This window comes from Lactuca sativa, chromosome 5 (assembly GCF_002870075.4).
Source record: "Lactuca sativa cultivar Salinas chromosome 5, Lsat_Salinas_v11, whole genome shotgun sequence".
Classification (NCBI taxonomy): Eukaryota; Viridiplantae; Streptophyta; class Magnoliopsida; order Asterales; family Asteraceae; genus Lactuca; species Lactuca sativa.
Window position 1 is genome coordinate 302399907 of NC_056627.2, and position 27367 is coordinate 302427273.

The following is a 27367-nucleotide window of genomic DNA, read 5'->3' on the forward strand; positions in this document are numbered from 1 at the left end:
GATTAGCATTTAGCTCATTAGCAATATTTACTTTTTTAGCAATCTGTCCAAATTTTGAATTCTTCATAACTCATTCAATTTAACTTGTTTTGACCTGAATCTTTTTTCTACATGTAGATTAGGATTTTTAGTTAACTTTAGACTATAAAAACGCTTAATTTGGTTAAAAATTGAATGAGTTACAACCCCCGCAAGGAAGAGTGTCAAATACGATTTTTTTTTCTAACAGCAATAAAACGTGATCTGATTTTGTTGTTCAATTGTGCATAACTCATTCAATTTAACTTTTTTTGACCTGAATCCTTTTCCTACATGTAGATTAGGATTTGTAGTTGATTTTAGACTATAAAAACGTCTGATTTGGTTAAAAATTGAATGAGTTACAAGCCCCACAAGGAAGGGTGTCAAATCTGATTTATTTTTTTCTAACAGCAATAAAACGTGATGTGATTTTGTTGTTCAATTGTGCATAACTCATTCAATTTAACTTGTTTTGACCTGAATATTTTTCCTACATGTAGATTAGGATTTGTAGTTGAGTTTAGACTATAAAAACGCTTAATTTGGTTAAAAATTGAGTGAGTTACAAGCCCCGCAAGGAAGGGTGTCAAATCTGATTTTTTTTTTAACAGCAATAAAACGTGATCTAATTTTGTTGTTCAATTGTGCATAACTCATTCAATTTAACTTGTTTAGACCTGAATCTTTTTCCTACAAGTAGATTAGGATTTGTAGTTGAATTTAGACTATAAAAACGCTTGATTTGGTTAAAATTTGAATGACTTACAAGCCCTGGAAGAAAGGATGTCAAATATGATTTATTTTTATATTTATTTTTCAGCATTTAAACATAATATGACTTATTATATGTTTTATTTTGAGAATATAGGATTATGGAGAAGATTCAGAAGAAGATTATATAGAAGAAACACCGGCATGGAATGTCATACCAAGTGATGAATCAAACCAAGATGAGGAGCCACAAGAACAACAACCTTCAAGAAAACGAAAATTTGCAACCCCACAAAAACGAAGACAACCGAAAAAACCAACACAAACAAAAAAACCACCACCACCACAAAAACGAACATAAGAAAAATACCCAACAAAACCAAAACCCAAAAACAAAAAAAAAAGACTCAAAAAGAGTTAAGGGACCGGATTAACCCAACTAGACGAGGTGAGGGTAGAGATAATTGTACCGCTCCTGTTTGGAAATACTTCGAGATAGAATGGATAAAGGAGGACGATGGAATTGAAAGAAAGTGGGCCGAATGTAATTATTGTTTACATTTACTAGCTGCGGATCCAAACCGGAATGGGACAACTTCAATAAATAAGCATTTTAATGGGTGCAAGTTAAATCCAGACAACATACCGAAAGAAGTTGATGACAAACAACAAAAGTTGTCATTTACGAAAGCTCCTAATGGTGAGGGTCATGTATACACATGGAAACATGATGATACTAGGATCCAACTTGCCTTGCTAGGCCTTTTCACCATCGGCGAACTACCATTTAAATTCATTGAAAATGAGGCATTCATAGAATTTGTGAACACCCTCAATGGTAGGGTGAAATTGCCTTCAAGGCATAAAATTTCTCGTGATGTTGTGTCATTCTATTTAATGGAGAGGCAGAAGTTGTACAAACATTTGAGCAACCCCAAAACAGCCATCCACTTGACAACCGATACGTGGACATCTTCGTGTCAAAAGATAAATTATATGGTTGTCACGGCCCACTTCATCACCGAAGATTTTGTCATGCACAAAAGGGTAGTCAACTTTAGAGAGGTTGATACTCACAAAGCTGAAGACATGGCCCGGGAGTTGCTAATTTGCATAAACGAGTGGGGGATGAAGAATGTCATGACGATGACCGTTGATAATGCCAAGACAAATGACGCGGCAATCAACATCATTGTGAAAGAACTACCGGGTATTTATGAGAATGGCAAACATTTTCACATTAGGTGTATGGCTCATATCATAAACCTAGTTGTGAAAATGGGGTTAAAACATGAAGTTTATCATGTAAAAAACCTACAAGATGCGGTGAAATACATTAGAGCCTCCCCGCAACAGATCAAGACCTTTAAACAAGCCATGAAGGATGCGGCTGTAGAAAGTCAAAGGTTTTTGTGTGGTGAAACTCCAACAAGGTGGAACTCTACCTTTGAATTGCTAAGATCAGCATACGATGTGAAAGACGCATTTGTCGAATATAGCCATCAAGGTAAATAAAATCAAATATATTTCAGCACTAAAATTAGCAATATTTACTTTTTTAGCAATCTGTCCAAATTTTAAATTGTGCATAACTAATTCAATTTAACTTGTTTTGACCTGAATCTTTTTCCTACATGTAGATTAGGATTTGTAGTTGAGTTTAGACTATAAAAACGCTTGATTTTGTTAAAAATTGAATGAGTTACAAGCCCCGCAAGGAAGGGTGTCAAATCTGATTTATTTTTTTCTAACAGCAATAAAACGTGATGTGATTTTGTTGTTCAATTGTGCATAACTCATTCAATTTAACTTGTTTTGACCTGAATCTTTTTCCTACATGTAGATTAGGATTTGTAGTTGAATTTAGACTATAAAAACGCTTGATTTGGTTAAAAATTGAATGAGTTACAAGCCCCGCAAGGAAGGGTGTCAAATCTGATTTTTTTTTCTAATATTAATAAAACGTAATCTGATTTTGTTGTTCTTTTTTGTAGATCCAATGTTTCAGAAAACTGTGGGAAGGGTACCATCACATTCAGATTTTGAGATGATTAAAAAGATGATGGAGTTCCTTGAGAAGTTTAAGAAGAAAACTGAAAAAGTTTTGTGTTCAACAAAGCCTATCTTCCATACATATACCCGGGAGATCCTAGATATAGAGCAACATCTTAGGAAACATGAAACCAACCCGGATTTTATGTTTATGGTACCAGATATGAAAGATAAATATGACAAATATTGGGGTGACTACGATACTATAAGTGATTATGTCTTCTTTGCGACATTGTTAGATCCTCAATGCAAGTCAAAGTTTATGAAAGTTGTTTTTACCCAAATGCTTAAAGCCAAGAACAAAGATAAAAAGATGTCCGCTGATGAGATAGAATCCAAAGCACGTGCAAAGGTTATTGATATCGAATGCAAATTGGACAAGTTTTTCAAGACATACTTGGAAAGGTCAAACATGACCTCATCGTCTCAACAAGAAACTCCCGAAGAAGTTGTTAATTTTGATGACGAAAACGAATTCTTTGGAAGCTATATGACTTCGGGAAGTTTCCCCTCGACATCGTCAGAAAGTCAATTGCAACGATACTTAAACGAGGACCCAATCGGATTTGACAAAGGATATGATATCCTCACATGGTGGAAAAATAATGCGGTGCGGTTCCCGATCGTTGCTCGAATGGCAAGAGGTATCGACCTTCTTTTACTCTAATTTAAATTTTAAATTTATAAATTTGTGTCGTGTATTATACACTAATTTGTTTATTAATAGATATTTTGGGGATGCAAATTTCTACCGTAGCATCCGAATCCACATTCAGTAACGGTCGTCGAGTAATTACCGACTACCGTACTAATTTGTCCGTTGTGATTGTGGAGGCATTGATATGCACTCAAGATTGGCTAAGAAAGAGTAGCTTGCCTATATATGACTACGACGAAGTGTACGATGTGTTAGCTGACGATGAACTCGCTATCGGTAATACACTAATACTTGTTACATCTTATTTTTAACTTCTTATTAGTATTTGTTACATTTTAGTAAGTAATAACATTTTTCTTTTGTATTATATATAGACATTGTGGATGCTATACACAACTTGAAGCTAACGGGGAAGAGATCGGGGAATTAGTCAAAATGTCAAAGAAATGTTTGAATCCACATATTAGACTTTGTTTTTTTTTTTTTGTTGGTGAAACTTGGAAGTATATTTTGAAGTGTGTTTTGAATGTTGAATGTTTGAATGTTGGATACTTAATAACATAACTTTGACGACATCCATGTTTAATTTGCTTGTAATAATTTAAATAAAAGATCCATGGTTAATTTGCTTGAATGTTGAATCGTTTATTAAAATGTTGATTATTTACTAGTATTTAAACATCCACTTCTTCATAAAAAACCAATAAAACGCAAAGTAATTTAGTCGTTGGAATTACTCGAAAAACCGGCAAAAATCGGACCCGAAAAACCAATAAAACGCAAAGTAATTTAGTCGTTGCATACATCAAAATTTAGCCGGTTCCAAACTCGAAAAACCGGACCCGGCACCGGAACCGGTAGAACCGCCGGGCCGGTTCGGTTCTTCATTTTGGCCGAATCCGGTTCCCCGGTCCGGTTCGGTTCCGGCCGGTTCCGGCCGGTTCGGTTCTTTTGCTCATCCCTACTTACGACTATAAACACTTGGTATACTTAGTCCTTACGTTTCTAAGTTTTTAAAATACACATCATTTACCATGTCTTTAGTGAAAGTCTGATGTCTAGCCATTTCATCACTATTCTAACGTCGTAGGTCCAAGACTTAATCAACTAGTCATGATAAGTTTCATCTAATTGTCGTTTCTAGCCCCTCATCTTTATTTTCTATTTTGTATTCTAGATAAGTTTCCCAGAATTAAGTATTCAACATAATTATTAATTTAACATATAAAACTTTAATGTTTCTACTTATAAAATTTAATGTTTCTACTTTTAGCATCATTATTTTTATTTTATTTGTTATTTAATTATTTTTTAAATATGTTTTATATTTTCCCAAAAGACAGAATGTTTGCCTTTTCTAATTTATATCATTAAACACCTTGAAATTCTAAAATTGCCAAAGTACCATCAATTACTAAATAGTAAATAGTTTCTATAGTCGCCTTCTTATTCAAATACATGTCTAACCCGTCAATCCAAGTGTAAATATCACTAATCGGATTCCAATTCGAACTTGTAACATCAACCTACTTGAAAGTTGTATTCGAAGTCCCTGCTGCAATCTCAAATTTGATGATTAAGTGGATCTAAAGACTTCATTTATCCCACACCAACGACATAAAATAAAAGGAACATCCACTTCAAGACTCATTATATATCGTCTAGTGGGCAAATAATCTAGCCAAATATGCCACCTAACGATATTAACCTTCATACGGATAAACTAGTTCCATCTAGTAGCACCATTACCACAATTCAATAAAAATTATTTGGATGTTGTAAGGAGAACCTCAAGAAGAAGAGTTTATAATTTGTAAAATTCCACCTCCTCATGAAATTGGTCCGTAAGGAGAGCCTCACGAATTGTTATTCTTATTTTGAACTACCAAAATGATTTACATGATCTAAATAAAGAAATTTGTTCAGGTTAAATGTATCTATCATTTTCATACCAAAAAAAATCTATCCTCTTTTCTTTGTATCTTGTTTATCATGTCGTCATCAACAAGGAGACAAAACCTTGAATAATAAAGCTCTAGACACGTCTCAAATCTCTTCTCAGATTGATTGAATCTTTCCATCTTGTCTTCATCTTCTAAAAATAGGTCCACCCGTCAATCCTAAGGTTTTGATCTTAATACCTTTTACTAGCAAGATATATAGTCTAAATTCTATTGCAGCGGATACAACGCCTTAGCAAAGTGGTCCATTTGTTTCAAGTTGTGGCAAATGACATCCCGGTTCTTGTCTAAATCCAAGGACTGAAAGGTACATTTGTTACATTGTATTATCTTTTCGTACTTTTGTTTTTATCAACTTTATCTCGCATAAAATTCCAAATTCTCTAACTCTGGCTTAACTTGTATTATGACCCAAAAAACGTTAAATATCATTTAGTTACTCTCAATATAATAAAAATTGAACCATACGATTAAAAATATATTTTACACTTCCATCATATTTTAGTTAGCATCTATCTATCTCTCTCTCTCTCTCTCTCTCTCTCTCTCTATATATATATATATATATATATATATATATATATATATATATATATATATATATATATATATATATATATATATATAGAGAGAGAGAGAGAGAGAGAGAGAGAGAAAGAGAGAGGGTTCAATTGAGAAAAAAAAAAGGTTGACAATGGGGGAATCATTCTCAGCCAATCATTTAATTAGCATCTTAACTTAAAATACACAGTGGCAAACTTGTAAATATGATATGATATTCTTCAATCACAGATATATAACTGTGGATAATTTGATAACAATTCAAATTCATTACTACTCGATCGTTCATCATCCAAATTTCTTCTCCAATGTTCAACGATCATCCAGATTTCTTCAATTAAATCATCGATCAACATCATCTAGTGTTAATCAATCATCCATCTTTGTCAAAAACACGTTCATCAACATCATTCAACAGTAGAGCAAAAAAAATCATTTTTGGTTCTTTCAATCCAACCTTCAACTATGCTTGAATACGAGAATATCTTCAACATCTACGATTAATTTTACTCCCAGTGTCATTAGATCAATATCATCGATAATCAACAGCAGTTTCATTTCATATCATTCATTCAACATCGATCATCAAACAAAACTTCAAAATTAAGGTTAGAAAAACATCAAATCATTTTTTTTTTTGAAAAATTTCATATAATTCTCTATCAATCTACTATTTTGTAAGTTTTAAATAGTCAAAGTATCATGTTTTAGCATTTTTAAGAAAGTTTACTTGTATGCACTCCAACTGTTTGAGGAAATGCATAAACTAAATTATCACGTTATATTCACATATGAATATGTTTTCACACCTTAATCAATATATGATTATTAAAACACAAAACAAATATACAATTTTATATGTTATTCATATGTGAATAACATATAAACATTATATATATTTGTGAATATATCTTGTAATATGCATATGTTAATATCCTGTGTAATATTCATATGTGAATAAACTGTATAATTGTAGCACCTGGTTCCTGGTATGTAAGATTTATCTGAGTATTTTGTATTTTGGCCTTGGACTCGGCGAGTTGGAGGCCCGACTCGCCGAGTAGAGACGAGACTTGGGACGCGGCTAAGTTGGCGACTCGGCGAGTCCGCGCTGTCTGATGAAACCCTAATTTCCAAGGGTTTGCACCCTATTTAAACGACCATTTGCGCCCCAACTCCGCCCCCTTCACCCTCAGAAGCTCTCCATACATTCTAGCCCTTGTTCTTATGAGTTTGAAGCCTTTGGTGTGTTCTTTTGAAGCTTTGGAGTGAGAAGGAGAGGAGATCAAGAAGAAGAAGAGGAGGTCAAGCACCTTTGAGCAATCTCAGAGTGTTCACTAAGGTATGGCTCGTTTCCCCCATGTTTTCATACTTATGGCTCCATTAAAGCCCTTTTTGATCCGTTTCCAAGCTTATGTATGCTTGTGGACTCGTAATAAGCTGGGTAACTTCTAGATCTAGGTGAGATCGAGCTCCAGTAGCTTGGATCTACTGCCTTTATGGACCCATGTTGCATGTACACCCTAGATCTACTCTTTTGGTGCATTTTGAGCTCTAAAACCCTCAGTGGTGAATATCTACACGTAAAGTTGGAAACTTTACGTGTTATTCATGCTCTAGGAACCCAGATCTATGAATAGCATAAGCTGGATTCAAGCAAAATCAACCATATAGAGACGGCATGGTAGCGACTCGGCGAGTCGTTCATCTGACTCGGCGAGTCTGCTTGCGAGTCTCCGAGTTTGTCCCCTTTTTGTTGTGTCGAGTAGAGTAGTGAGTCACGGGGTGTGACTCAGTGAGTTGGAAGCCGAACTCATCCATGAAGGAACTCGGCAAGTCAATGCCCTGACTCGGCGAGTTCAAGGCAATCTCCTTAGATCAAGATCAGACTCGGCGAGTTGTTCATACAACTCGGCGAGTCGCAGCATAAGTGTTCATCGGATGAAGATGAGCTCGGCGAGTTGTTCATACAACTCGGCGAGTAGGATGAAGGACTTGAACATCAGTTTGGAAGGAGAACTCGTCGAGTCAACGCCTAACTCGACGAGTAGAGACGGGATCCAGGTTAGTCGATTGGACAGGGACTCGGCGAGTTGGCGAGCCAACTTGGAGAGTCGGGTCAACTGAAAGTTGACTCTGACTTTGACTTCGGGCATGATCAGGGGTAAAATGGTCATTTTACCCAAAGGGCAGTTAGCAGTGTTTGATTGAGTATGTTGTGGGAATTACAGCTGGAGGATTTCCAGAGCAGCAGTAGACAGTCAGTTCCCGATCAGATCAGCAGCTACTTCGAGGTGAGTTACCTTCCAATAGCGGTGGGTCTACGGCCACAATGCCGGCCCACCAGTAGGAGTTGTATGTAGATGATTGTCTCTGTGATATTCATCTAGGGATTACTACTACCTGTGTTATGTTTATGTGCTAGTATGGTATGATGATATGTGCTAGTGACAGTAGGGGGAGATAGTCCCCGAGATATCCGGTCGGTAGGGCTGAAAGGGTAGTCATACTCAGCCATGTTAGATAGATTTTGATCTTGTGATACATGTTATGTGGTAGTAGTAGAGGGGAGAAATAGTTCCCCAGCATCTGGTCGAGAGGACCGAAGGGGAGGCCAACACCCAGATATGCTAGGCAGTATCCGGTCGAGAGGACCAAAGGGGAGGCCAGCACCCAGATATGCTAGGCAGTATCCGGTCGAGAGGACCGAAGGGGAGGCCAGCACCCAGGTATGCTAGGCAACGTCCGGTCGAGAGGACTGAAGGGGTAGGTCGGGCACCCAAATATGCCTGACAATATATGTATGTTATGTGATTATATGGTATGTGGTATAGTGGGGGAACTCACTAAGCTTTGTGCTTACAGTTTACAGTTTTGGTTTCAGGTACCTCTTCATCAAAGGGGAAGGAACTGGCGCGGTAGTGGCACATCATGCACACACACTGTTTTCCGCATTTACGAGATTTCTCTGGGATTTATACTCTGATATTTCGATTGGTTGTATGATTTGGCTTTTAGACATGGTTTTCGTTGTGATGTGGTTTGATCAAACAATGTTTTTAATTATTAATGTTTTCTAAAGTAATGTTTTAAAAACGAAATTTTTGGACGTAAAAAATTCGGTCGTTACAAGTTGGTATCAGAACCCTGGTTTGAGGGATTCGGACTCACCTTCGGGGGTGTCTGAACTCAAATCGAGGGAGTAAAAGATTTTTTTTTAAAAAAAGAAATGTTTTCTAAGAATTAAGAAAAGGGTTTGAGAAAGAACGAAGTGTGTGATGTGCGCAACCGGCCGAGCTCAAGTAAGTATTCCCCAAAGTACCCATACAAGCTTATGTTGTGTTTATCAGTTTCAGTAGAACATCACACTAGAATAGGATTAAGGATATAGTGGTGATGCCTTATGTGCCTGCTTTATGTGCTTCAGTGTATGAAAATTGCATGCTAGAATTGAGTAGACAGCAGTAGGATAGCCTGTTAGGTTATGCCTGGTAGTATAAGTTTAGCTCTGTATGCTAGATCAGTTTCACTCTATGAGAGCGGATTTGCTTGAGATTGTTCCCTTAGTTCGAATGTTGCTTGCTTTGTGCTTTGTGGGACTCCGAGTGGTGGGAGTTAGCCATTATATGAATACGTCACGTCACATGTGATTAGGGTTGAATAATCTTAGAGTGTTGGATTTGGCCCTATTGCGCAGCTCTCGTTTGAGTCTAACCGTTGTAGGGACGAGTCTGTTACTCGAAGGATTATCCGAGCCTCACCCCATGTGATGGTATTCAAGTAATGGTTAATTTGCACTACTAGGAGGCCTTCAGCAGCTGAGGACCTGGTAGGGTGGAGCCTGAGATTTCCTAGGGCAAGCCTAGGATGAGTATAGCGGTAATCAGCAGTAGTGGAAGGAATCTGGTGGAGTCGAGGCAGTCTTTGAAGAAGGTACAGATAGATGTGGAAGGTAGTATGGGCCCGTACTACTAAAAGCAGAGGATCCGTACCCGAACCAAGGAAGGCCAAGATAAGACCAGGGAACTTGTAAGTAGTTGTGATCCCTCAAGAAGTATCAGTATCACTAATGATTGTTATTATGTATTGCAGAATGGTGGTACTGTGATCGAGGCTGATAGATGGCGGTTTAGGAGAGGGGTCAGGTTCGGGATCAGGTTTCGAGCCAGTGGATGAGGGACTACGCGAGTTCATCGCATCAGAGATCACCAGGGGTATCCTTGAGTCGACCCCCATTATCTTCGGGTCGATCGAGGAGGGGATCATCGAGTTGATGGAAGATCGCCTTCGGGCATTCAGGAGCGACATGACATCTGGCCAGTCGGGATCTCGCACACTGTCCTTTGAGGACTTTAGGGACAGTGGTGCGTTGGATTTCCACAGGGTGAAAGACCCCATTGCCGCCAGACGATGGATTGCGGACATCGAGTCTACACAGTTGACTAGCTTCTGCCCCGAGGGGTCGAAGGTGAGGTATGCAGCAGGGTGTTTACGAGACCGAGCTCGAGACTGGTGGGAGTCAGTGGGTGACTCGTTGGGAGCCTCAGTGATCGAGGCTATGACTTGGTCGGATTTTGTGACCAGATTCAGGGCAGAGTTTGCACCGGCTGTCGAGCTTCAGCAGCTGGCCATGGAGTTTTTGGACATGAGGCAGACGACGGAGACTGTGGCGGAGATCACCGCCAAGTTCCGGGAGAGGGCGTTGTTGGTGCCCCAATATGCGGATGATGAGGACATGAGGAGGACCCGCTACCATGACATGCTCCGAGTTGATATTCGGGAGCACGTTAGTTTTTCAGCTTGCCCCACCTTGGACTCTATGATTGCCAGGGCGAGGGAGAGGGAGATAGATTTGGAGCACATCCGGAAACGGAAGGCAGAGGAGGGACAGTCAGGAGGGGCTTCGGGGAAGAAGCCCAAGGGATCAGATTTGGGGCCAAAGGGCCAACAGGGACGGGGCCGCTACAGGAAATGCGGCAAGTCGCACGAAGGGGGCGTGCAGGTTGGGATCATCAGGCTGCTATAAGTGCGGCAAGTCTGGGCACTATAGCAGGGATTGCACTGCTCCGACAACAGTTATCCAGACGTCTAAGTTGTTGTGTTTCCACTGCAACCAGAGGGGCCACAAGAAGGCCAATTGCCCCCAGTTGACAGTTTCAGCGCCGGTGAAGGCGCTAGCTCCAGCGACCCTGCGGATCACAGATGGTCGGCAGGGCAAGGCGGAGGTTCCAGTGATGAGGAGCCGGGCATTTCAGCTGACCGCCGAGGAGGCATGCGCAGCACCCGATGTGGTGACGGGTATGATTCTTTCCCTCTCATTTATTTATATGATGTTATGATATTGATATGTGCTCGGTGTATGTATATATGTGTTAGGATCGTTCCATGTGAACGGTATCCCAGTTCAGGTGTTGTTCGACTCAGGTGCTACCCGATCATTTGTTTCCCTTGCGCTTAGCAAGAAGTTTCCTGAGTCTTCAGGCATGTTGGATTGCCCTTTGGAGGTGTAGATTGTCGACGATCGATCGGTGCGGGCGTCATCAGTATTTAGAGATTGTGTTCTGAGGTTATTCAAGGAGTGCTATTTGGTGGATCTGGTTCCCATTCCGTTGCGTGGGAACAAGGTGATTATAGGCATGGATTGGTTGAGCCCTAATGGAGCGGTGATAGATTGCGCACAGCAGCTAGTGCGAGTCAGGACCCCAGATGGGGGAGAGTTAGTGATACATGGCGAGAGGCCGCAGTGTGGACCTGCAGTATGTTCAACAGCGAGGGCTAGATGCTACCTTTAGCAGGGATGTGCAGGATATGTCGCGTACGTGATGGATACCCGGGAGGCGGGTAAGGCGACAGTGAGCGAGGTTCCGGTGGTGCGAGATTTCGCAGATGTCTTCCCAGAGGAGCTTACTGGGATACCTCCGGAGCGACAGGTGGAGTTCAGGATTGACCTCGTTCCTGGTGCGGCTCCGATAGCCAAGGCACCGTATCGGTTGGCTCCTCCTGAGATGCAGGAGTTGTCTACGCAGCTGCAGGAGCTGCTAGACAAGTGATTCATTAGACCGAGTAGTTCACCCTGGGGAGCCCCGATTCTGTTCGTGAAAAAGAAGGACGAGTCGCATCGGATGTGTATAGATTACCGGGAGCTGAACAAGGTAACGGTGAAGAACCGTTACCCACTCCCGAGGATTGATGATCTCTTTGACCAGCTTCAGGTGCGTCTTGGTTTTCCAAGATCGATTTACGTTCAGGTTATCACCAGATGAGGGTCAGAGAGGAGGATGCGCAGAAGATTGCGTTTCGGACGCGCTATGGCCATTATGAGTTCGTGGTGATGCCGTTTGGGCTCACCAATGCTCCTGCCGCGTTTATGGACCTCATGAACCGCGTGTGCAGACCGATGCTGGATCGGTCTGTGATAGTTTTCATTGATGACATCTTGGTCTATTCCAAGACACAGGAGGAGCATGAGGAGCATTTGAGAGAGGTATTGGAGACCCTGAGGAGGGAGAGCTTGTATGCCAAGTTCTCCAAGTGTGAGTTTTGGTTGCGCGAGGTGCAATTTCTCGGACACCTTGTCAACCAGAACGGGATTCTGGTCGATCCGGCCAAGGTCGAGGTCGTGATGAGGTGGGAGGTTCCGAAGTCTCCATCTGAGATTCGAAGTTTCCTAGGATTGGTAGGCTACTATCGGAGATTCATTCAGGATTTCTCCAAGATAGTCGTACCCCTGACACGGCTGACGAAGAAAGTCGTGGCTTTCGGTGGGGACCCGAGCAGCAGGCTGCGTTTGAGACACTGAGACAGAGATTGTGCGAGGCGCCAATCTTAGCCCTGCCAGAGGGCGTAGAGAATTTTGTGGTTTACTATGACGCGTCCATTTCAGGGTTGGGCGCGGTACTGATGCAGAGGGGGCATGTCATTGCCTACGCTTCAAGGCAGCTCAAGCCTCACGAGGCGAACTACCCGACGCATGATTTGGAGTTGGGGGCGGTGGTTTTTGCCCTCAAGATTTTGCGGCATTACCTCTACGGGGTTCGATGTACCATCTACACGGACCACAAGAGTTTGAGGTACCTCATGGATCAGCCGAATCTGAACATGAGGCAGCTTCGGTGGTTGGAAGTGGTGAAGGATTATGATTGTGAGATCCTTTACCACCCAGGGAAGGCCAATGTGGTGGCCGATGCGCTTAGCCGCAAGGCGGCACCGATCAGGGATATTTGTATGAGGATGACTGTGGTGACTCCCCTGTTGGAGCAGATCTGGGAGGCTCAACAGGAGGCTATGAAGGAGGAGCATCGGAAGAGTGAGCGAATAGTGGGTCAAGTCACCTCTTTCGATTATGATAGCCGAGGACTATTGACACTACACCGTAGGGTGTGGGTGTCATATCACGGAGGCGTGCGCCAGATCCTGATGGAGGAGGCGCATAAATCCTGATTCTCTATTTATCCAGGGGCGACAAAGATGTATAGGGATCTTCGTCTAGATTATTGGTGGCCCTGCATGAAGCGGGATGTGGCTTGGTACGTCGAGCGGTGCTTAACTGCAGGAAGGTCAAGGCCCAACATCAGAGACCGCAGGCAAGATGCAGCCATTCGACATCCCGTTGTGGAAATGGGAAGATATCACGATGGATTTTATCACGAAGCTTCCCAGGACCACGCGTGGAGTAGATTCGATTTGGGTCATCGTGGATCGATTGACCAAGAGTGATCATTTTATACCGATTCAGGAGAGCATATCGGCCAAGAAATTGACCGACATCTATATTAGGGAGATTGTGGTGTGGCACGGGGTGCCAGTATCGGTTATCTCGGACAGGGATGTGCGTTTTACTTCCAGGTTTTGGAAGAGGTTTCATGACGAGTTGGGCACTCGTTTTCATTTTAGCATCGCCTTCCACCCGCAGACAGATGGTCAGAGTGAGCGGACCATCCAGACTCTGGAGGATATGTTGCGGGCGTGCGTGCTAGACTTCGGTGGTAGCTGGGATACTTATCTTCCCTTGGCTGAGTTCTCGTACAACAACAGCTACCACGCGAGTATCGACCGCCCTCCATTCGAGATGTTGTACGGACGGAGGTGCAGGACACCGATATGCTGGGGAGAGGTTGGTCAGAGGGTCATGGGGAGCACCGAAGTAGTGCTCAACACGATCGAGAGGATCCAGCAAGTTCGGAGCAGGCTTCAGACTGCTTAGAGTTGATAGAAAAGTTACGCCGACAAGCGTCGATCCGACTTGGAGTTCCAAGTCGGGGATATGGTTCTCCTGAAGGTGTCGCCTTGGAAAGGCGTCAATCGATTCAGGAAGCGGGGCAAGTTGGGCCCGAGATTCATCAGACCGTTCAGGGTTGTAGCTCGGGTGGGCAAGGTGGCATATAGGCTGGATCTACCAGTCGAGCTCAGCCAGATCCACAGCACTTTCCATGTTTCTCAGCTGCGGAAGTGCCTAGTGGATGATTCAGCAGTAGTGCCGATAGAGGATATACAGATTGATGACAGCCTGAATTACATTGAGCGCCCAGTCGCAATCCTCGACAGGAAGTCGAAGGATTTGAGGAACAAGCGAGTGGAACTCGTGAAGGTGCAATGGCAGCACCGGAAGGGATCGGAGTGGACTTGGGAGCCGGTGGAAGAGATGATGGAGCATTACCCCGAGATGATGTACACCCTAGATCTACTCTTTTGGTGCATTTTGAGCCCTAAAACCCTCATTGGTGAATATCTACAGATAAAGTTGGAAACTTTACGTGTTATTCATTCTCTAGGAACCCAGATCTGTGAATAGCATAAGTTGGATTCAAGCAAAATCGACCATATAGAGACTGCATGGTAGCGACTCGGCGAGTCGTTCATCTGACTCGACGAGTCTGCTCGCGAGTCTCTGAGTTTGTCCCCTTTTCGTTGTGTCGAGTAGAGTAGTGAGTCACGGGGTGTGACTCAGTGAGTTGGAAGCCGAACTCATCCATGAAGGAACTCGGCGAGTCAATGCCCTGACTCGGCGAGTTCAAGGCAATCTCTTTAAATCAAGATCAGACTCGGCGAGTTGTTCATACTGATGGGTTTTGAGCATTCTAACACTTCCTAAGTGTACATGCAACCCTAATAACCTTGGATCTATGTTTGTCTAATTATCATGCAAAGTTGGATTTCCAAGGTTATATTCCTATCTAGCATACATGGGGAACAATTTTGACTTGAATAATAGATAGAATAACTTACCCCTTTGTTGCTTGTGTTCCTTGAAACCTTGTGAGCCTAGCACCCCAAGTGTGATGCCTCAAATGCTTCACACAACACCAAATGCTCTTGAAAAGACTTTAGAGATAATACACACTTCTTAAAATCGGCCAAACCCTCTAGTTTCTTAGTGTAGCCGATTTTGGTGGAGAATATGATTCTTATATAGTGTTGACACATCTAGGGTTACACCATGTAAACCCTAATGTGTCATGACTCTTCATTTCCTTGACCCATGGGTTTGTAACTCCCATGGAGAATCCTATGGGTAGAACCCAACTTGATAATCCATGGAGCCTCTTAGCCCACTATACAAGATATGGATGATTTACATAATCAACCCATATATTTAATTAGTTCTCTTTTGACCACTTAATTAATTCTAAATTAATTATTGATCAAACTAATCAAATAATATTATTAATATATTAGAACTTATAATATATAATAATAATCTCCAAGTGATATTTCTCTCATTTAGTCTATCCAATTGCATGGTGCCATGCAACCCAAATGGACCATGCCGGGTCGGGTCAAGTACATACCAGAAATAGTTATGGACTTAGACACCTTATCCAACAGTCTCCCACTTGGATAAGTCTAATAACTATTACTGCAAGTATGACTTCAGGAACCGATCGGCAATCGTAGCTCTTTTCAAGGTTTCTCGGAACTGAGAAGATGATGGTACGCCATTTAAGATAAGTGATCATATAATCCTCCGTTCTAGATATCAGCCGGACAAATACATGGAACAATGTCTTTCTTATTGTCCAGCAGTTTGTTTCCCGATTTCCGATTTGTTTGACATAGAACTTAATTGAACACATCAACTTAGTTCTGACCGGGCCCGGTACATGGGTCGAAACAAAATCATCGAGGGGCCCAGATATCAGCTTCTAATCCAAGAAGGAACAGATAAACTTTGACTCATATGTTTGTTCTACCACTCATTGAATTACACACAAGAGCACGATTTATAACATCGAGTTACCAATGCATTTTTTCGTACAATCAATGCATAACCAACTTGTAAGTAACAAATCATATCTCTAGGTTTGAAGACTTATACGATATTACCGTCTCACGATCACTCGAGATAGAATTCCATGAAGTGATTCCAGTGAGCGTGGGTTGAGTCCAATGCTCAGAACTTATGAGCACTCATGATTGTCGTAGCCTTGTCCAAGACCTCTACAACCAAACATGACAGTCTTGATTCATACCTACTTCCGACATATGACTGACTGTGGAGGTTTGAATAATATGTTATACCAAACAAAAATTATTCTGGAAGTCAAAACATGCAAAAGAAATATAGTAAACGATTGACAAGAGATAGCAACACCTTACTCATAGATAAAACAATTTTATTCATCATCAAATGTCAATTACACTTTACAAATTTCGAGGTTATCTAACTACTAAATCTAATATCATCCTTCAGCCCTATGCTCCGAGCATGCTGAAGATGCTTAACCCGAGTCAGTCCCTTTGTGAGGGGATCTGCCGGATTCTCATCTGATGATACCCTCTTTGCCACGAGGAGTCCTTCTTCGATCCGATGTCTGATGAAATGGTATTTTCTGTCGATGTGTCTGGATCTCCCGTGATCCCTTGGTTCCTTGGCTAAGGCAACAGCACTTTCACTATCACAGAAAATTTCCATTGGCTCTTTAATAGTTGGTACAACTCCAAGGTCTCCAATGAAGTTCTTCAGCCACATTGCCTCCTTTGCTGCCTCGCTAGCTGCAATATACTCTGATTCACAAGTAGAATCTGCCACTGTCTCTTGCTTGGAACTCTTCCAAGAAATTGCTCCTCCGTTTAGGGTAAAGATCCAGCCCGACTGAGAGTGGAAATTATCCCTATCAGTCTGGAAGCTAGCATCACTATACCCTACTACTCTCAAGTCATCACTCCCACCGAGGGTAAGGACCCAGTCCTTAGTCCTTCGTAGGTACTTGAGGATATTCTTTACCGCAGTCCAGTGTGCCTTGCCAGGGTTCGCCTGATACCTGCTAACCATACTCAGGGCAAAGGCTACATCGGGTCAAGTACACGTCATAGCATACATGATCGATCCTACAGCCGAAGCATAAGGTGTTCGACTCATTTCTGCTATCTCAGCCTCAGTGCTGGGGCTTTGTGTCTTACTCAATCTGGTGTTACTCTGGATGGGTAACTCTCCTTTCTTGGAATCCTGCATGCGGAATCTCTTCAGCACCTTATCCAAGTAGGTACTCTGACTAAGTCCAATTAGTCTTTTACTCCGATCTCTCAAGATCCTTATCCCTAAAATATAGGCAGCTTCACCAAGGTCCTTCATAGCGAAACACTTCCCAAGCCAGGACTTTACTTCCTGCAGGGTTGGAATGTCGTTTCCTATGAGTAGTATGTCATCCACATACAATACCAAAAAGCTAACTATACTCCCACTAGCCTTGACATACACACAAGATTCATCTTCACTCCTAGTAAAGCCAAATTCCTTGACCTTTTCATCAAAGCAAAGATTCCATCTGCGAGGTGCTTGCTTTAATCCATAGATGGATTTCTCAAGCTTACACACTCTATTAGGGTACTTGCTGCTGACAAAACCTTCTGGCTGACTCATGTAAACATCTTCAGCCAGCTTTCCATTAAGGAAAGCGGTTTTGACATCCATCTGCCATATCTCATAGTCATGAAATGCAGCTATGGCTAACAGAACCCGAATAGACTTAATCTTGGCTACCGGAGAAAAGGTCTCATCATAATCCACTCCAGGAATTTGAGAGAAGCCCTTTGCAACCAGTCTAGCCTTATAAGTGTGTACTTTACCATCCATGTCGGTCTTCTTCTTGAAGACCCATTTGCACCCTACTGTCTTACGACCTGGTACATTTTCAACCAAGTTCCAAACTTGATTGTCATACATGGATTGTATCTCGCTATCCATAGCCTCTTTCCATTTAGCAGACTCGGGGCCTGCCATGGCTTCCTCGTAGCTGTTAGGGTCATCTTGACTTACTAGTGTCCCATCACTAATAAGTGTCTCACCTTCTGCAGTAATATGGAATCCATAGTAATGCTCAGATGCACTCCTAACTCTCGTGGAACGCCTCAGAGGTACAGGTTTGTCAATTGGCTCAACAGGAGTTTCCTCCTCAAGTTGAGGGCTAGAGTTTGAAGTTCCTTCACCACTTGATTCTTGAATTTCTTCAAGATCAATTTGCCTCCCACTGTCTCCTTGGCTTATAAACTCTCTTTCTCGAAAGACTCCTCTTCTTGCTACAAAGACCACATTGTCACTAGGTCTGTAGAAGAGGTAACCAAAGGATTGTTGTGGGTAACCGATGAAAATACACCTCTCGCTTCGAGGTTCGAGCTTATCATGAGTCTCGCGTCTCACGAAAGCCTCGCAACCCCAAATCTTGATGTGGTCTAGTTTAGGTACTTTACCAGTCCACATCTCGTGAGGAGTTTTGGCAACTTTCTTTGTAGGGACTAGATTAAGAATATGGGCGGCAGTCTCTAAGGCATACCCCCAGAATGAGATTGGTAGCGTAGCTCGACTCATCATGGAACGAACCATATCTAACAAGGTTCGATTACGCCTCTCAGCCACACCATTTAACTGTGGTGTCCTGGGAGGTGTCAATTGTGAGACAATCCCACATTCCCTAAGATAGTCGAGGAACTCTGAACTAAGATACTCACCTCCTCGATCGGATCGAAGCATCTTAATGTTCCTGCCTAATTGATTCTCGACTTCCTGTTTAAATTCCTTAAACCTCTCGAAAGTCTATGACTTATGCTTGATCAAGTAGACATATCCATATCTACTGTAATCATCAGTAAAAGTCAAATAATAACGATTAGCATCCCTTGTGGCATGTTTGAATGGGCCACACACATCCGTGTGTATAAGGTCCAACAAACCTTCACCCCTTTCACACGAGCCTGTGAAGGGTGACTTTGTCATTTTTCCAAGTAAGCATGATTCGCAACTATCATCTGACTTAAGGTCAAACGACTCCAAGACTCCATCCTTTTGGAGTTGGCCTATGCGTTTCTTGCTTATATGTCCAAGGCGACAATGCCATAATGATGCTTTATCCAAGTTATTATTATTAGTAGAATCAATACACAAAACATTATTTCCTAAATTATCTACAACAGACACAACTTCATACACACCATCACAAGGTAATGCTTTAAAATAAAGAACATTATTAAAGAAAGCATCAATAGAACCAACTTCATTATTAAACGAAAAGGTAAACCCTTGTTTGTACAAAGCATGAAAGGAAATAATATTTCTTGCCATTCCTGGCGAGTAACAACATTTATTCAAATCTAAACTAAACCCACTACTTAGCGATAAAGTATAAACTCCAATCTTGGTGACAGGTAAAGCTTTCCTATTCCCCATGATCAAGTTTATTCTTCCTTGCTCCACATCCTCACTTCTTCTTAGTCCCTGCAAGTCACAACAAATATGAATACCACAACCGGTATCAAGGACCCAAGAATTAGAATGGGGTGAGTTATTAGAAATGATAGTGTAAATACCTGCATGGTTGGGTTTGACTTTCCCATCCTTCACATCCTGCTGGTACTTTGGGCAGTTCCGCTTCCAATGAGCTTTTTCATGGCAATAGAAGCATTCAGCCTCTTTTGGGTCAAAAGAAGGAGTAATGAAACCTTTCTTGGTTCCACTTGAAGAAGAGCCATCAAGGGTCCGAGCCTTGGTACCCTTCGAAGATCTCTTTCTCTTCCTCCCTCGACTTTTCCCGATTGCCAAAACCGGAGTTGAGTTTGGAGTAGGAGTGATAGCAACCGACTTCCCCTTAAGACCTGATTCTGCGGTCTTGAGAAGTCCCTGAAGTTTGCTGAGTGTGACCTCTTCCTTATTCATGTGATATGTCATGCGAAATTGATCATAGCACGATGGTAAGGAGTGCAAAATGATATCTATTGCAAGATCCTCAGGGAAGTTCACATTAAGCTTCAGCAAACGATCCACATACCTTTGCATTTTCTGCATGTGGTTCGTGACGGATTCCCCGTCCTTCATCATGGTTGTTATCATGAAGCAGATGATTTCATACCTCTCTTGTCTTGCACTTTGATGGTATCTTTCCATCAAATCTTGGTGCATTTCATAAGGGTAGAAATCCTCATAAGACTTTTGGAGTTCCGCTGTCATCGTGGCCATCATGATGCAAGCCACTTTCGTAGCATCCTTTTCATGTGCCCGAAAGTCAGCGATCTCCTGAGGAGTTGCAGTGGTCTCATCAATCTCCTTAAGCTCTTTGTCAAGGACATATTCTTTGTCCTCATAGCGGGTAATCATTCTGATGTTTCTGATCCACTCATTGAAGTTGGATTCATCAAATGTGACTTTCCCACACAAGTTCATAAGGGTAAAGGAGCCATTAGGATTAGAGCCAAAAGCATTGTTGAAAGACATCTGAAGAAAAGAGAACAAGATTAGTTTAGATATAAGAGAGTCCTTAATAAAACACCCAAATGTAATATTAAGGCTAGGATCCAATCACAATATAATATAACTTAGAAGAGGTATGCCGTAATCTAAGCTATATCATATTTGAAAGGTAGGTGAATGACGATTCACCAATTTCCACCACGAAAACCGCAATATTTAAGTATTAGGTTTTTTGAATGGTTCTTAGAAATTCCTAGATTCTTTGAGATTCAATGAACTTTTCAAAGGCATGTTTCAATCTCGAGTGTGCCCTCCAAGTTTTGTGACTAGGATACCGAGGATCACAAAACGAGGTGTGAAGTAACCATGCAAATCACTTGGTACCCTTAAAGTTTATCACTCAATCGATGTGCCGGTAAACCACACACGCTCCATCGATACTATAATAAACCCTAAGTCACCCTTTACCTACCTTGTTAAGTCCAAGTTAGTGTGCCGGTTAACCACACACGCTCCACCAACGACCTAATCAAAGTGTAAAGTGTAATTTCATGGAATAGCACCTTATTCACATTTTTCCTAAAGTAACTAAGATTGGGAATTTAATGAAACATTTAGTTACTTTATAATATTCATCATACTTTGAATGAGAATTTGTAAGTCCTTGTCTTACCCGTTCGGCTAACGACCCTCCACCGGTCAAGCAAGCGGTGGGTGAGAGTAGACACCCATTAAGTCACCATTTTATAGGCAAAAACCTTATACCCACCTTATAGACCGGCTTCGTGAATGAGGAGTACTAGCGGTAAGACGACTTTGTTCTTATACATATATATATATATATATATATATATATATATATATATATATATATATATATATATATATATAATTATTAAATCATAATAATATAAGTATAAGGGTTGAATTTTAACTTTTAAAATTCTAAGGGTTGGAACTAAAGTTTTAACTTAACTTTACTTGTTCCAAAACTTGAGGGCAAGTTTTGTAAACTTTCAAAACTTTTCATTTCTTGTAACTTATGAGTTTAATAGAGTAATAAAATGAGGACCTTTCATTTTTCTTAAGTCTTGTGTTATTTTAATGGTTTTTAATCCAAGAGACTTTTGGTTTTCCATAACTTGAGGACAAGTTATGGACTCCATTAAAAACACATTATGATCAAGAATTAAACTACCACATAGGTTACAAATAATTCTTATGATCATCTAAACATCATAAGAACAAGAATATGAACATGAACATGAACACCTTCAAGAATCAAAATCACATTTAATCTTTGTAATTTTGATAACTAGTTGTTGTAAATGAGTTAGAAAAGACATTACACCTTCTAAAACAAGTTTTCAAGTACCAAAACAATTTAGGGTAATGTTTCTAATCCATTTCCAGCAACTGAAGTCGAAATTCTGCACTCTGTCGACCCTACTCGCCGAGTGCATAAACCTACTCGCCGAGTAGGTTGAAGATACAAGTGAACTCGACGAGTCCTCCCCATGGACTCGCCGAGTCCATCAGTCAGACAGCAAGATTTTCGACTTTCTTCAACTTTTAAGCACAAATAACAAACAAACAAGCCTAGGCTCTGATACCACTGATGGGTTTTGAGCATTCTAACACTTCCTAAGTGTACATGCAACCCTAATAACCTTGGATCTATGTTTGTCTAATTATCATGCAAAGTTGGATTTCCAAGGTTATATTCCTATCTAGCATACATGGGGAACAATTTTGACTTGAATAATAGATAGAATAACTTACCTTGTTGTTGCTTGTGTTCCTTGAAACCTTGTGAGCCTAGCACCCCAAGTGTGATGCCTTAAATGCTTCACACAACACCAAATGCTCTTGAAAAGACTTTAGAGATAATACACACTTCTTAAAATCGGCCAAGCCCTCTAGTTTCTTAGTGTAGCCGATTTTGGTGGAGAATATGATTCTTATATAGTGTTGACACATCTAGGGTTACACCATGTAAACCCTAATGTGTCATGACTCTTCATTTCCATGACCCATGGGTTTGTAACTCCCATGGAGCATCCTATGGGTAGAACCCAACTTGATAATCCATGGAGCCTCTTAGCCCACTATACAAGATATGGATGATTTACATAATCAACCCATATATTTAATTAGTTCTCTTTTGACCACTTAATTAATTCTAAATTAATTATTGATCAAACTAATCAAATAATATTATTAATATATTAGAACTTATAATATATATTAATAATCTCCAAGTGATATTTCTCTCATTTAGTCTATCCAATTGCATGGTGCCATGCAACCCAAATGGACCATGCCGGGTCGGGTCAAGTACATACCAGAAATAGTTATGGACTTAGACACCTTATCCAACACATACAACTCGGCGAGTCGCAGCATAAGTGTTCATCGGATGAAGATGAACTCGGCGAGTTGTTCATACAACTAGGCGAGTAAGATGAAGGACTTGAACATCAGTTTGGAAGGAGAACTCGTCGAGTCAACGCCTAACTCGACGAGTAGAGACGGGATCCAGGTTAGTCGATTGGACAGGGACTCGGCTAGTTGGCGAGCCAACTCGGCGAGTCGGGTCAACTGAAAGTTGACTCTGACTTTGATTTCGGGCATGATCAGGGGTAAAATGGTCATTTTACCCAAAGGGCAGTTAGCAGTGTTTGATTGAGTATGTTGTGGGAATTACAGCCGGAGGATTTCCAGAGCAGCAGTAAACAGTCAGTTCCCGATCAGATCAGCAGCTACTTCGAGGTGAGTTACCTTCCAGTAGCGGTGGGTCTACGGCCACAATGTCGGCCCACCAGTAGGTGTTGTATGTAGATGATTGTCTCTGTGATATTCATCTAGGGATTACTACTACCTGTGTTATGTTTATGTGCTAGTATGGTATGATGTTATGTGCTAGTGACAGTAGGGGGAGATAGTCCCCGAGATATCCGGTCGGTAGGGCCGAAAGGGTAGTCATACTCAGCCATGTTAGATAGATTCTGATCTTGTGATACATGTTATGTGGTAGTAGTAGAGGGTAGAAATAGTTCCCCAGCATCCGGTCGAGAGGACCGAAGGGGAGGCCAGCACCCAGATATGCTAGGCAGTATCTGGTCGAGATGACCGAAGGGGAGGCCAGCACCCAGGTATGCTAGGCAACGTCCGGTCGAGAGGACCGAAGGGGTAGGTCGGGCACCCAGATATGCCTGACAATATATGTATGTTATGTGATTATATGGTATGTGGTACAGTGGGGGAACTCACTAAGCTTTGTGCTTACAGTTTACAGTTTTGGTTTCAGGTACCTCTTCATCAAATGGGAAGGAGCTGGCGCGGTAGCGGCACATCATGCACACACACTGGTTTCCGCATTTACGAGATTTCTCTGGGATTTATACTCTGATATTTTGATTGGTTGTATGATTTGGCTTTTAGACATGGTTTACGTTGTGATGTGGTTTGATCAAACAATGTTTTTAATTATTAATGTTTTCTAAAGTAATGTTTTAAAAACGAAATTTTTGGACGTGAAAAATTGGGTCGTTACAATAATATTCATATATGAATATATCATCTAATATTCATATATGAATATATCATCTAATATTTATATATGAATATATCATCTAGTATTCATAAATGAATATATCATCTAATACTTACAAGTGAAAATACTATATAATATTCACAAGTGAGTGCATCGTTTAATATTTAAGTATGAATATCCTGTATCATATTCACAAGTGTATATATTATATATTATTCATATGTAAATATACTGTGTAATATTCATGAATGAATATATACCATGCAATATTTAGATGTGACTAGAATGTGTAATATTCACAAGCAAATATACCATATAATATTCACATGTGAATCTACCATATAATATCATATGTGAATATATTATGTAATATTCATTTATGAATATACCATGTAATATCACATGTAAATATACAATATAAACAACATATATCATATAATATTCACATATAATTATACATTCATACGTGAATATACCATGTGATAATTAAAATGTGATAAATCGCTATTATTATGAACTAAAAGTATATTTTTAACATTTTTATGTGTATTCACATGTTTTTTCAGGCATCGTTATAACTCAATAAAAGAATAACATTTCAATCAATGGTTGGTTCATATCTCGGTGGTTGACGAGTAAATGAGAAGATATCATTGACGAAGACAATATATTTTTATATTCACGTGTAAATGTTATACAATTTAATATATTCTTCATTCATTTTGATCTTATTAAATTCAAATGCAAATGATATTCATTAACCAATACAATGTTGTTTTTCTTAGTATAATGTTGATTTTACATGTAAAATAATATTGTTATATTATACAAAAAAAAACTACACACAAACCAATTCTTATAGTGTATTATTTATTTATATATAAAGGTTGTATTCACAAAATAAATAAATCAACATGTATAGTTTATTCACATAAATAAAAATAACAGATTACAATAACAATGTTTTTACTAGTGGGATTGAAGTTAGTAACATCATCAGAAAATATGTCGTAATGATTTCTAAACTTTATTCATATATGAATAATGATGATGTCATCACTAGTAGGATTGAAAATTTAGTGACATCATCAAAATAATTTGCCGCAATGAAGTTTAGTCTCGGAATTGGACGAAATTCGCATATTTGATGTAAAATGGAGCGATTTACAAAACTCACTGCTTCGCCGTCACGTACGGTGTTTTTCGGCCATTCGGGACTGTTTAGGACCTCAAAATGATGTTTTTCTATTTTTATAATTTTCTGAAGAAAAAAAAAGTTATCATTTATTCACAAATGAATATAACATTAATAAAAATATATATGTTTATATAATTATTTTATTAACCTAAAAAGATTAGTTGTATGTGAATAAATATATATTCTTATCAAATATTTTTTTATCTTTAATTTTATATATTTTATAGTCCTCGGTTTTATTGACAGTTTTATTCATTTGTGAATAATACATATATATTCACATTTAATTATTACATATATATATATATATATATATATATATATATATATATATATTCATTTGTGAATATTACATATGTTTACATGCGGATATAATTCGTATATGTTATTCACATATGAATTACAAACTTGCTTAGAACCTTAAAATGATGTATTACCTGTATTTATTTATGAATATTACCTGTATTCATTTGTGAATATTACATGTATTCGCATGTGAATATTTTTTTTATATTATTCACATATCAATTACATACTTGCTCTGTGTTTTTAAAAGATATACATTGATTCTCATATAAAGGCATATTCACCTGTGAATATTACGTGATATATTTAGTTTATGCATTTCATCGAACAGTTGGCGTGCAAATAAATTAATTTATGTAACTATGGTAAAAATTCACAATTGAAGCCAATAATTACAAAACAAATCAAATCCTATCAAAATCGATTAATAATCAATAGGTTTATATCGAAAATTGTGAAAAAAAAATGTATGAAAAACGAAGTTTTTCAAACTTGAAAAACGATTTTTAAAAAAATCTTCAAATATATGGTTATGTTGATAAAATTGTAGTGGTGTTGATTATGATGACATGTGCGGAATTAGGAAAGATCTAGTGATTCATCATACTAATTCAAGAACACATGGAGTAAATAAATCTTTGTAAGCTCTTATTAGATCTAGAAAGATTATACAAATGAGTTTGTATACAATTTCTCTCTCTAGTCTAACACTCCAAATGGACTATTTCCTAATGGGAGTCACTCACTTCCTATTTATAGGAAAGACTCAACCCATTTACACATACAAAGAGGAAAGCCTAAAACACTACATCCAAGCATGACTTTGCACCCTAACATTCTCCCCCTCAAAGTTAGGATTGGATGTCCGACTTTAATCTCCAACGAGCTAGCGCAATCAAGACCAAACTCCCCCTCGATGTAACACCGGTCTTCAAATCCGCAAATGAATATTCGACAAACCCGAGAAGCTTCGAATACCCATCATTCTCCCCCTTTTTATAATCAAAAAATGATTATAAAATCCACTAAGGATGAGAAGCGCCCAAGGAATAGTCTTCACAATACTCCCCCTTGATGTGTACCAAAAATGAATCACCAAAAATCTTGCACGGAAAAACAATCACGAAAAAGCTACAAAAAAATTTCCAATTTATGAAAATTTTTGACTTTTCGGGTGAAAGTTGCAAGATTTTTCAAAAACCGGGTAAATATTGTCACTTTCTGAAACTTGCAGGGACCCGTTGCGCCAAAAATAGTCAAATATGCGAAACTCTAGCCCATTTGCGAAACCGGGCATAAAGCGTAAATTCGCACAAACTGCAGGGACCAAAACTGAAAATTCTGCATTTTTTCAGCTTATACTTCCCATTTGCGAAGTTGGGTATTTGTTGCCAAAAATGCAAAACTACAGGGACTGTTTTGAAAATTTCTGCATGTTCTTCAAACTTGCGAAGTTGGGCTACTTTTATCATTTCGTGAAAATATAAGGGGTGCAAACTGAAACTTTTTGTGTTCTTCCCCAAATCACCATATGCAGTAAAAGACTTCGCACGTTCCTTACTTCGCATCTTTAACTCTTCGCACACTTCACATCTTTATCCCATATCACAGATGCGAACATTTTTGAGTTCCATATCACATCTATATATGCGAACACAATCCAGAT

General features: G+C 39.9%; 1 long non-coding RNA gene across 1 annotated transcript; it reads left to right on the plus strand.

Moving 5' to 3' along the window:
• The first annotated feature begins 5291 nt into the window (after nt 1-5291).
• Nucleotides 5292-24156, plus strand: LOC128134265 (uncharacterized). The gene is made up of 3 exons (XR_008232596.1): nt 5292-5710; nt 7226-7306; nt 23952-24156. It is a non-coding gene; the product is annotated as an uncharacterized LOC128134265 (long non-coding RNA).
• The last annotated feature ends 3211 nt before the right edge of the window (nt 24157-27367 follow it).